This window comes from Budorcas taxicolor, chromosome 11 (genome assembly GCF_023091745.1).
Source record: "Budorcas taxicolor isolate Tak-1 chromosome 11, Takin1.1, whole genome shotgun sequence".
NCBI classification, from domain to species: domain Eukaryota; kingdom Metazoa; phylum Chordata; class Mammalia; order Artiodactyla; family Bovidae; genus Budorcas; species Budorcas taxicolor.
In genome coordinates, this window is record NC_068920.1 from 158,848,975 (window position 1) to 158,861,142 (window position 12,168).

A 12,168-nucleotide genomic window follows, 5' to 3' on the forward strand; every position below is an offset into this window, starting at 1 on the left:
TCAAACTTATTGCACAGTTATAGGAATTGAGACTGTGTGGCACTGGCATAAGGCTAGAATACAGATTGATGGGATAGAATTGGGAGTCCAGAAATAAATCCATATATTGACGTTCAGTTGATTTTTGACATGGGTGCCAAGATCATTCGATGGGGAAAGAAGAGTCTTTTTAAGAAATAGTGGGACTTCCCTGATGGTTCAGTGGTTAAGACGTTACCTTCCAATGCAGGGAGTGCAGGATTGATCCCTGGTTGGGGAGCTAAGATCCCACATGCCTTGGAGTCAAAAAAACAAAACATAAAGTAGAAGCAATGTCGTAATAAATGCAACAAAGACTTTAAAAAATGGTCCACATCAAATAATCTTGGTAGTGACAATTGGAATCACACACCCAAAGAATAAGGTTAGATCCCCACCTCACATCATATACAAAAGTTAACACAAAACGGATCATAGTCCTAAATATAACAGTGGGAGCTATAGACCCTTAGAATAAAACAAAGGAGTTAATGTTCATGAGAAACCTAAAATCTTCAAACAATTTCAAAAGCAGAATTGGAGAACTCACACCTTCTAATTTCAAACTTACTGCACAGTTATAGGGATTGAGACTGTGCGGCACCGGCATAAGGTTAGACTATAGATTGATGGGGTAGAATTAGGAGTCATGCAACACAAAACCCATAAGGATATGAAACAGATAGGTAAATATGGCTTCATCAAAATTTTAAAGCCTTGTGCTTCAAAGGATTGTAAGAAAGTGAAGACAACCCCTATAATGGGAGGAAAAAAATGTATAAATCATGTATCTGATAAGGATCTTGTCTATACAGAGAATTATTTACAAGCCAAATAATTCAAATGAAAAATCCCAAGGAGGACATACCAATTGCAATAAGCCCATGAAAAGATGCTCAACACCACTTGCCATTAGGGAAACATGAATCAAAACTGCAATGAGAGACCGTTTCACTCTCTGCTGCTGCTGCTGCTAAGTCGCTTCAGTCGTGTCCGACTCTGAGCACCCTCACAGACGGCAGCCCATCAGGCTCTCCAGTCCCTGAGATTCTCCAGGCAAGAACACTGGAGTGGGTTGCCATTTCCTTCTCCAATGCATGAAAGTGAAAAGTGAAAGTGAAGTCGCTCAGTCGTGTCCGACTCTTAGCGACCCCATGGACTGCAGCCCACCAGGCTCCTCCATCGATGGGATTTTCCAGGCAAGAGTACTGGAGTGGGGTGCCATTGCCTTCTCACTCTCTCTAGGACGACTCAAATAAAAAAGATAGACCCTTACAAGCATTGGTGGGGATGCAGAGAAAATGGAACCCTCACACATTGCTGGTGGTGTTGTAAAATGTACAGTTACTCTGGAAAACAGATATGTGATTCCTCAAAATGCTAAAGACAGAGTTACATAAGCCTTGGCATCCATTCCTATGTGTATACACCCAAGAGAACTGAAAATAGATATTTGCACAATCACATGTACACACATGTGAATAGATATTTTATACTTATATTAACATATTATACTTATGTGTTCATTATTTATAACAGGCAAGAAGTAGAGACAACCTTAATGTCCATCAACAATGGATGGATAAACAGCATATGGTATATTTATACAATGGAATGTGATTTGGCAATAAAAAGGAACAAAGTACTCAAACATGATAAAACATGGATGAAAATATTGGGTTGGCCAAAACACTCATTTGGGTTTTTCCATAAACTCTTATGGGCAAATCTGAACAAAGTTTTTGGCCAACCCAGTGTTATGCTAAATAAAAGCTACCTGTCACAAAAGACCACATATTGCGTGATTCCATTTATACTAAATGTCCAGTGTAGGCAAATCCGTATAGAGGAAAGTAGATCCGTGGTTGCTGGGGCTGGCAGCAGGGAAGAATGGGGAGTGACTGCTAATGGGTTGGGAGTTTCTTTTTGGGGTGATGAGAACATTTTGAAGTTGGCCAAGAGAAAGGGTTGCACAACTCTGTGAATGTACTAAAAAGCATGGAATTGTACACTTTGAAAGAGTGATACGTGTGATATGTGAGTTATATCTCAACACAATGGTTATTTAAAAGGGGAGGGGCTCAATTTCACAAGAAATATAGGGATAGAGAAACAGGTTAAGTGTCACTGCTGCTGCTGCTGCTGCTAAGTCACTTCAGTTGTGTCTAACTCTGAGCGACCCCATAGACGGCAGCCCACCGGGCTCCACCGTCCCTGGGATTCTCCAGGCAAGAACACTGGAGTGGGTCGCCACTGAGGAAGCAAACAGACAACCAGGCTGTGGACATTTCACAGGACAACGGACTCAGTTTCTTCAATAAGTCAATGGCATGGAAAAACATTAAAAAAAATAAAGACACAAAACCGAATGCTATGTGTAGACCTTCCAAGGATCCTAACTCAAACAAATCACCCGGAAAACCATGCTGATGAGAGTATCAGGATAACTAGATGATGCACTGGATATTAGATGGTGCAGTGGGATTGCTGTTAGTTTTGCTAGGTGTGACAATGACTGCTATTAATATTGTGTCCTTATATTAGAGGAATACGGAAGTGTGTTGGGATGAGATGACGTGTCCAGGGTTGGCTTTATCTATTTATACGGCTGTGCTGTGCAGCATACAGGATCGTATTTCCCCAACTAGGGATTGAACCTGTGCGCCCTGCAGTAGAAACACAGAGTTCTAACCACTGGAGAGCAAGGGAACTCCTCCCGGGTTTGGCTTTATATTTCCTTTCACGGCAACAAAATAATGGAAAGGGACAAATATAGCAGGTAAAATCTCAGTAATCTTTGAATCTGAGTGATGGTCTGTGGGGATTTATTATGCTCTTTTTACTTCTGTGTATGTTTGAAACGTTCCTAATAAGCACTTTAAAAAATTGTGTACTTTTTAGTTTCGGTTGCCCGTGGCCTTGGTTGCCGTGCACAGCCTTTCTCTAGTTACGAGGCGTGGGGGCTGCTCTCCAGCTGTGGTGAGCGGGCCTCTCATCGCAGCGGCTCCTCTTGTCTCAGAGCGCAGGCTCCAGGTGCACAGGCTCCGGTATTTGTAGCACACAGGCTCAGAAGTGGCGGCTCACTGGCTTAGCAGTCCCGCAGCACATGGAATCTCCCTGGGCCAGGATCGAACTCGTGTTCCCTGCCTTAGCAGGCAGGTTCTTAACCACTGGACCACCAGGGAAGTTCCCACACTTGTTTTAATGTTATGAAAAAGATCCTGCCTGTGTGGCCTCAGGCAAGCCCCTCCTCTGAAGGTGGGTTTGCACATCTATAAAATGGGGTTGGTAGCTGTCCCATTTCACAGATGAGGAGACTGAGGTTCAGAGGGGTGGTATGACCTGCCCAGGTCAGCACTGGAGAAGCCAGTATTTGAGTCTGAACCCACTCGGCTCCAAACCCTGCCTGTTACCTCCTTGCTTCTCTGAGGACGTGGTGGCTGCCTCAGCAGTTTTCACCTTTGGGGTGTATGTGTGTGCGTGTGTGTGTGAGACCTCAGGGCCTGACTGAGGCAGCCTGAGGCCCGTCTGGAGGTAGAGTCTGTTTTCTTTCCCTAGCGGGCACGGTGGACACTGGGACATCCTTTGAGCTGGCAGCAGCTCTCACACGGGCCCCTCAGTCCACCCTGCCCTAGGTCACCCTCTGCCCCCCGCTCCGGATGTCCAGGAGCCAGGCTCGGCAGCCCAGGCAGCAGGACAATGGGCCCTTTGGAGGCCTGAGCAGGACCTGGGCCCTGGCTGTGGGCTGCGGCTGAGGCTGCCACAGAAGGTCGCTTGTGGCTGATTGAGGGTGCAGCCAGAAATAGGTCCTGCTGGGCACGAGCTCCTGAAGGCCCCACCCTGGATTCTGCCTGGGAATGTGGGTATTTGTGGCACTGAGGGGAGGAGAGCTTCGTCAGGAAAGCAGGCCTATTTTGGGGCCTTCGGGAGGCAGGGAGGAAAATGGGCGCCAGCCCTGAAAACATCCATGCTCAGCCCCCCTCCTTAGTGCAGAGGCGTGAACACAGGCTCCTGAGTCCCTCTGGGTGCAAACCCTGCCTCTGTGCCCGCTGGGCATGTGGTCTGCTGGCCATGCAATTGGTTATTTCCTGCCTTGAGCCTTACTTTGCTCATCTGTATGGTGGGACAAACCACGAGGCCTTCATGGGTTGTGAGGATTCCTATGACGCATGCGCAGCTCCAGGAATAGTCTGTGCTCATGATGTACCTGTTACTAAAGTGTTTCTATCACCTCTCCTTCCAGCCTCTGGCAGGGGGCTGCTCCTGTCCTTGGATGGGCCCTGCAGGGCCTGAATGGTGATCTGTGGCACAGTTTTACACCATCCCTGTTTGAGGGAATCAAAGCACTGGAGCCCAGGCAGAGGCCGGCAAGCCCCGCACCTCGCTTCCCCTCCCCAGCACGGCTCCCCGGTTCCCCTGCTGGCTCCCCAAGTCCGCCCTGTTCTGCAGCTTCCTCCCATGATGCACTGCAGGAGTCGTGCTCAGAGCTGGCAGTGGGAGGGATTCCAGGCGTTTTTTTCCCCTGCATGACTTTTACATCTGCCTCTCTTTGCCTGAAGCTGGGTGATGGGGGCTGAACACCAAGGAGCTTTGCAAGTCTAGGCCTGTGGTTCACAGACAGATACAGACCCAGGTTCAAGTCCAGAGTCATCCGGGCAGCTGTGGGCCCTTGGAGAAAGGAGAGACGGAACTTGTACTTATCTAGTTCTTCTGGAAGCCAAGGGACCAGGTCTCCCTCCTCCCGCCCCCCTGGATGTCCCTGAAGCTATTTTTATGTGTTGCTAGAAACCTGAATTGTAGACAAAGCCAAAAGCATGGGGAGGTTTCCCTTGTACCATGGGTCTTGCCCAGCGGAGCTCGGGCCATTCCTAGCAGACTGATGGAGTCCGTCCAAATACTCCACTGTGTGTGTGTGTGTGTAGGGGGGAGCCTGGTCCTCGTCCCCCTAGAGCCTGGAGGTCACTGTTGCGAGGGCCCTGGTTGGTTGGCACAAAGATGAGGAAGGAGGATTTACAGAGGCTGCGTAAAGGATACAGTCGTTCTGGGGTCTCTGAGGCCTGCATGAAAATTCAGAATGCTCATGAATTTCAGTCATCCATTGTCCATCCATCCGTCCATTCATTCATCACATATTGAACCAGGATCTTCTTGGTGTGGGGGGGCGGCGATCACCCACCAAACACATGGAGCCCTGCTTCCAAGGAGCTCACAGATCTGACTGCTTCACTCTCCAACTCAACAACCCCCCCTACCCCCAGTGTCCACGGGAGATGCTGTAATCTTTATACTGTGACAGGGATGAGACACGGCAATGTTCCCTGCCCCCTCACTTAGGCCTCGTAAAAGAGGATCTTAAACTTGTTCACTCAGCGCTTCCTTCTCCTCTCTGCAGAGAGCTCTCCCTTTCCCAGCCTGATTCTCCAGAAGGGGTAATGCAGAGCAGAGGGGCACGCTTGCTGGGGCAGTTTTGGGCTATTCTTTACCAGGGGCTCTGCCAAGCAGAGAGCACAGGAAGGGACTGGAGTTCCTGAGGCTGAGTGGAGCTGTAAATGAAGACTTCAGTGGGCAGAGAGAGGCAGGAGAGCCATGTTCATTCCGGGGCTGCCAGAAAGGGGCTCTGGAGTAGAATTTGATACGAGAGCCCCGTAGGGTCAGGAGAGGGGATTGGAAATGGTTGCTGTGGGGTAGAAACAGGACCCTCCCTGATCTTCTTTGCAAGACAAAAAATATTGAAGAGGCTTCCCTCGTGGTACAGCGGATAGGAGTCCCCCTGCCAATGCAGGGGACACAGCTTTGATTCCTAGCCTGGGAAGGTTCCACATGCCACGGGGCAACTAAGCCTGCGTGCCACAACTTCTGAGCCTGGGCTCTAGAGCCTGCGAGCCATGGTTACTGAGCCCACATGCTGTAGCCACTGAGCCTGTGTGCCTAGAGCCTGTGCTTTGCAACAAGAGAAGCCACCGCAATGAGCAGCCCACACAGCTACAGAAAGGCCACGTGCATCAACGAAGACCCAATGCAACCAAAAATAGCCAATAAATATTTTTTTAAAATTGGAAATCCCTGTAAATAGTATGTGGGTGTTGTCCCAAACTCCATTTTTTTTGGTCCCCCCTACACCTTGAGGCATGTGGGATACGGGATCTTCTTAATTCTCTGACTAAAGATGAAACCCTTGCTCTCTGCAGTGGGAGTGCGGAGTCTTAACCACTGGACAGTCAGGAAGGTCACCCAAATTCCTTTTAATGAGACTTTGTAGGGAAGGGGCCACGTGGGACCCAGCAGTTACTAGGGTTACATTGCATGGCTTACTGGGCTTTCCATGATCTGTGGTCTGCCCACCTTTTCAACTTTATCACTTATCTCTTCACATTTTCCCTCCCCCAACTCCATACCCAAACCCTGCATTACAGCCTGATCCTTTGACCTCCCACTGGTCTTGCTGTGACCTCTGCCTGGAACCACCTCTGCCCCCACACCGGGACTGTTTTGAAGCATTTGGTCTTCTGGGCGCACTCTCTCTTCTCTCCCCCGGTCATTGGGTTGACATGCCCAGACTACTTTCCTTTTGTTTTCTCCTTTAGTCTGACTTTTAATGCAGTCTTAGAAAGATGAATGTAAACGTGGCTCACAGGTGAGTTTTACCAGTCTGTTCACACTCAGCACGACGTGCAGACAAATAAGTAGACTATCCAGGGAAGTGGCGTTGCCTGGCACTTTGCCTTTCTGGTTCACAATAAACCACAGTAATTAATTTATTAAAACTATCCTTTGGCTACCTACTACCTCCCAGATATTCTGTTGAGTGCTGGCGATAAAAGTATACTTAGTGAAACTGAAGTCTACAATCCGAAGCCTAACCCAACACCAACCTTAAACACAACCCTTACCCCAGTACCAGCCCTAATCCCAATGCCAACCCCAATCTCAAACCCGATGCTAACCCTGATCTAACCGCAATCCTTTCCTGACCAAAGCCAATACCAAGTCTACCCTGAACCGAAACCTAACCCCAACCCTAATTCTAACCTTTGGGTTAAAACCCTTTTAGTAAATGTCTCCTTTTCTGCTATAGGCAGTGGATTGTGCTGAGTAGAAACGAAACTCACCTGATTCTGGATGAGCCATTGCCTTCAGACTGGAAAAGGTAGAAGGCAGGTGAGATCAGGATGAACACCAGCCCAATCCAGGGGGTAACTTTGAAACACAGGGGTGTATATTTTCATGTAAGTCCCCAAGAGCCCATTTTCCAAAATTACGATCCTTAGTGCAACCCTGCCTGACTCAGCTGGTATCTGCTGACTCTTCTCCTCGCTGATCTCTGGGTCACACAGACCTCTTCTTCCCGTGAATGCCTTGAGCTCCTTCTGCCCTCAAGGCACCCACATGTTGTTCCCCTCTCCTGAAATACCTTTCCTCTCCTCATCTGGCTGACTCCTGCTCAGTCCCTGCTCCTCCAGTCCCTCTGAAATGTCACTTCCTTCCCTGCCCGCCCTCTCCCCCCAGGCTCGTTTTTTATATCTTTCATGCTCGTGAATCCCAAGGGTTCCTTTCAGGGCATTTGTGGATATTTGTAGCCACGTGTTTGACGTGTTTGTTTGCATGTTTGTTTCTTTAATGTCTGTCTCCCCAGCCAGACGGTGACCTCTTTCAGGGCAGAGATGTTGTTTTGTTCACTGCTGTAGCCCCAGGAACCAGCACAGGGCTTGGCACACAGCAGACCTGCAGAAAACTTGGGTGATCGAACAAAGGAATGAATGAAGGACTGCAATTTCTGCTTCTTCATAAAAGTGAAAGAAAGGTTCCAGCTAAAGGCAGCTCCTGACCGGGGAGTTTGTCCTAGGCCGTTTGCTGAGCCCTGGGGAAGCCAAGAGAGAGGGGAGGTGTCTCCCAGAGCAAGCAACCATCCAGGCTTACTTGGAAACAAACAGAGGTTTTTTTTTTGAGAATCCATTTCCTCATTTCAGAGTCTCCAGAATACTGAGTGGGAGGGTTACAGGTATCGTCCTCACTGTTCTGCAAGATGCTTTTGCCTAGAGAAGTAAAAACGCTTGTGTAGGTCACTTGGCTGGTTGGCAGCAGTGCCTAAACCCTGTCTCCTTGTCCCTAGCACTTGGCATTGACTTTTCCTTTCCTTCTGCCCCTGAACTTGAAGGTGCTCAACTCTGTGTCTGCCTCCACGAGCTCAGCAGCACACCTGTTGCTATGGGAACCCTGACACACTCCAGGCCCATCTTCCCATTTTGTTGACGGGCATGTTGACCCTGGTGGTGGAACCAGACTTAGGCAAATGAGTCAGAGGTTAGTGCCCTGGGTCCCTAGCAGATTCTTCACACCTAAATTCTTCCTCCCCCATTTCTGGAGGGTTAGAAGGACCTGAGTCACAAGGATCACTGCTGTTTATCGAGCACCTACTGGTGACATGCCTGGGTGAACTGCTTGTTATCTTGCTGGAACTTTACAATTATTCAATTTACCAGCTGAAGAAAGGGAAGCACAGAAAGTTTCAGTCACTTGTGCAAGGCACGCAGCTGGTAAATGTTGCTGATGGTATCTGAACCCAGATCTACTGGGGTCTAGAATCTTAGCTTTATACTTAAAGACAAAGAAAATCCCAGAAGTGTCAAGGAAACGCTGCCCAAATGTTAGCAAAGCTGCCTGGTCCAGATAACTGCACAGCGTGGCCTGGGGAGCATCCTGTGAGGCCGCGGGTGATCTGGGCCCCGCCCTCAGTTCGCTGACAGTTCGGCCCCGCCCCTCTAGCTCTGGCAGCGCTTGGCTCCGCCCCCGCAGGCAGAGCGTGACTCCCATTGGCCACCGTTTCCATGGTTACGTGGGGCCTGTGGCGCGTTGGTTTCCCGACACGTGTCCCCCGGAGCCGCCCGGAATTTGACAGGCGACCACGTGCGCGGCAGCGCGGGAGCCAGACAAAGGGCTGGGGAAGGCGGGGAACGAAGCCTGCGGAGAGGCCAGCGTGGCCGTCGGATCCGGCGGGGGTGAGCTCCACGCTCCTCCTGAAAGGAGGAGGAGCCCTCCACCTCCGCCTTTTTGTGTTTTTGTATTTTTGGAGGAAAGAAAAAACAAAAAAGAACGCGGAAAGTGCTGGGGGAGAGGATTCCAGCCAGTCCCACCTGCCCTGCTTTCTCCCAGAAAAATCTGGTATGTGGGCATCTTTTAAGGCGTGAGAGGCCACAGGGTTCTTACTTATGCACTGGTCTTCTAACCCCGCCTTGACTTCAGTCCTTGAGGTTTCAATTCTCTTTCACTGGCTTGTTTGGGAAAGCAGAAGCTTAAGTATGGTTATTTGATGCTTGAAAAATGAAACCCAAGGAATTGTGGGGGATTTTGTCATCCATCCATCCTACAAGGGCAACTGCATCCCAGTCGTGATGATGTAACCTCTGCCCCCACTTTCTGCACTGAGTCTCTGGACTCTGTGCCTAGCCAGGACCTGGGTTGGACCTCTAAGGTCAGTGCAGTAGACAGATACTCATCCTGTCCTCATGGCCCTGGTTGGGGGCATTGCCATCTTTCCAGTCTCCAGGCCAGATGCCCTTAATATTCCCCTATCCCCCATTCCTATCACCAGTTGTATCTGCTTCCTATTGCTGCTGTAACAACTCATCACAAATTTAGCAATTAAAACAACACAGATGTGCCGTCTTGCAGTTCTATAGGTCAGAAGTGAAGTGAAGTGCAGTCGCTCAGTCGTGGCCGACTCTTGGCGACCCCATTGGCTGTAGCCTACCAGGCTCCTCTGTCCATGGGATTTTCTAGGCAATAGTCCTGGAGTGGATTGCCATTTCCTTGTCCAGGGGATCTTCCCAACCCAGGGATCGAACCTGGGTCTCCTGCATGGTAAACAGATGCTTTACCATCTGAGCCATCAGGGAAGTCTGACACAAATCTCACTGGGCTAAATGCAAGGTGCTGGCAGCCCAGCTTTCCTTCTGGAGGCCCTGGGGGAGAATTGTTTCCTTGCCATTTCCAAGCTGCCCTTGTTGCTTGGCCAGTGACCCATTTCATTTCCAGAGCCAGAAGTGGGGTCTTCCTTTACTGTGAGACTGACTCTTCTTCCCTCTTCCAGGTTAAGAACTCTTGTGATCACATTGGCCAACTGGATCATTCAGAATAATTTATCTCAAAGCCAGGTGATCAGCAATCTCAGTTCCATCTGCAATCTTAATTCTCCCTGCCAAGTAACATGAAATATTCACCCGTGTGGGGATCAGGATGTGGACATCTTTGGGGGCATTATTCTGCTGACCATACTAGTCCTGACAATTGGACCTTCCAAACCTCCGTGCAGTCCTCTTCTTCTCTCCTCCCTTTCTGGCTGCCCCCATCTCTGGCAGGATACTCACAGTGGCCAACTTTCTATCATCTTCCTACTTCTCACCCCTTCTCTGTCCTCAGCCCCTAGGGTGAGTGCTTCAAGATACAAGCCCCAGGCTTCCCTGGTGGTTCAGTGGTAAAGAATTCACCTGCCAATGCCGGAGACATGGGTTCACCCCCTGATCTGGGAGGATCCCACATGCTGAGGAGCAACTAAGCCCATGTGCCACAACTACTGAGCCTGTGCTCTAGAGCTGGGAACTGCAACTACTGAAGCCTGGGCGCCCTAGAGCCCCTGCTCCACAACAAGAGAAGCCTCTGCAATGAGAAGCCCATGCTTGCTGCAACCACAGAAAAACCTGCATCAAAGACCCAGGACAGCCGAAAGTTAAAAAAAAAAAAGAACAAGCTCCATGGCCCAGTCACCTGCAGGCGAGAGTTCAAACTGTATTTGGGCACAAAGGGCCTCCACCTGCCTTCCCCACCCACTTGGCCCTGTTGGCTCCCCCAGGCCCATCCTCACTCTCTCTGCCTCACTGCCCTTTGCTCCTGTAATACTAAATCACTTCCGGTTCTCTTTATTTCCCAGGGCATCTGACACTTCCTGGCCTTTCTGGATTGTCCACCCATCTTTATTTATCTCCCCCAGGAAACCTTCTCTGACCCCTAGGTCGAGTAAAGGGGCCGCTTCATTGTCCTGCCCAGAACCTAAAAGTGCACTGACCATGGCGACTTTAAGAGCTCTCACCCCTGCCTCCTCGTGTCTCCGCAGTCCCCTGTGATGAGCCCCTTGCCAGGGGCACTGTATGTCACTCACCTCTTTTGCCTGCATCCACCAGCATCTGTTGGCCACAATCAGTTCAGGGGCTTGGTGGTGGGTGTGAGGAGACCAGCTGGGCTATTCTGGGAAGGATGAAATGGATGGAAAAGCCCTTTCCTTCCTGATATGAGAGGACCTTTGCTTGGATTCTGGCTGCCGGGATAGAGTAATAATAACAGGCGCAAAATGGCAGCCGACGCTGCCCGCTGCTTCACGTCAGGATCTGCTAAGCGCTTTACACCTGTGTTGTCAACTGATTCGGACAACAGCCTTGGAGGGACCAGCCTTGTCTGCAGCCTCATTTAGCAGCTGAGAACCTGAAGCTTGGGAGGTTAAGCTTGGGCCAGGAAAGCATCTTGGCCATCCCAGGGCCCTGTTTGGAGCGGGGATAGTGGGAACCAGTGGACGGGTGGTCAACAGTGAGGAGTCCCCCTCCTTGGGCAGGGAGCTATGGCTGGCTCAGCCTTGGGTGGAATTGGCCTGACCCACCTCCCCCACACACACCGGGGAGCAACTTCTGGGATGTGCTTCCTGTGACCTCTTCTTTGCACTCACTTCCTGTTTCCTTTTCCTCATGCTTCTGCCAGCCCATTGTCCTGTTCTTCCCTCTCTGGCTTGTCTGACCAGGATATGTAGGCAAGAGGTTCATATTCAAAAGTAAAGGAAGAAGAATGGGGAATCAGCGTTTGACAGGGACAGAGCGTCAGTTTGGGAAGATGAGAAAGTTCTACGTGTGGATGGTGGTGATGGTTTTAACAGTGGAAATGCACTTAGGGCCACTGAGCAGCACACTTCAAGACGGTTCAAAGGGCATTTCTTGTGTTATGTGTATTTCACTTCAGTGAATAAATTGCAAAAAAAAACACCCAAACCCAAAAAAGGAAAGAAAAGCGCTTCACCTTCGCAGAAATTTCCAAGATCGGCTTCCCACAGCACCTTGGTTGTTTCTCAAGCCTCTCCCGGGGCCAGGCCACACGTGTTCTCACTTCATCCTG

The 12,168-nt window shown here is 49.8% G+C and overlaps 1 non-coding gene across 1 annotated transcript; it reads right to left on the minus strand.

The window, feature by feature from the left end:
* Positions 1 to 9,839: 9,839 nt before the first annotated feature.
* TRNAG-ACC (transfer RNA glycine (anticodon ACC)) lies at positions 9,840 to 9,911 on the minus strand. The gene has a single exon. It is a non-coding gene; the product is annotated as a tRNA-Gly (tRNA).
* Positions 9,912 to 12,168: the final 2,257 nt, after the last annotated feature.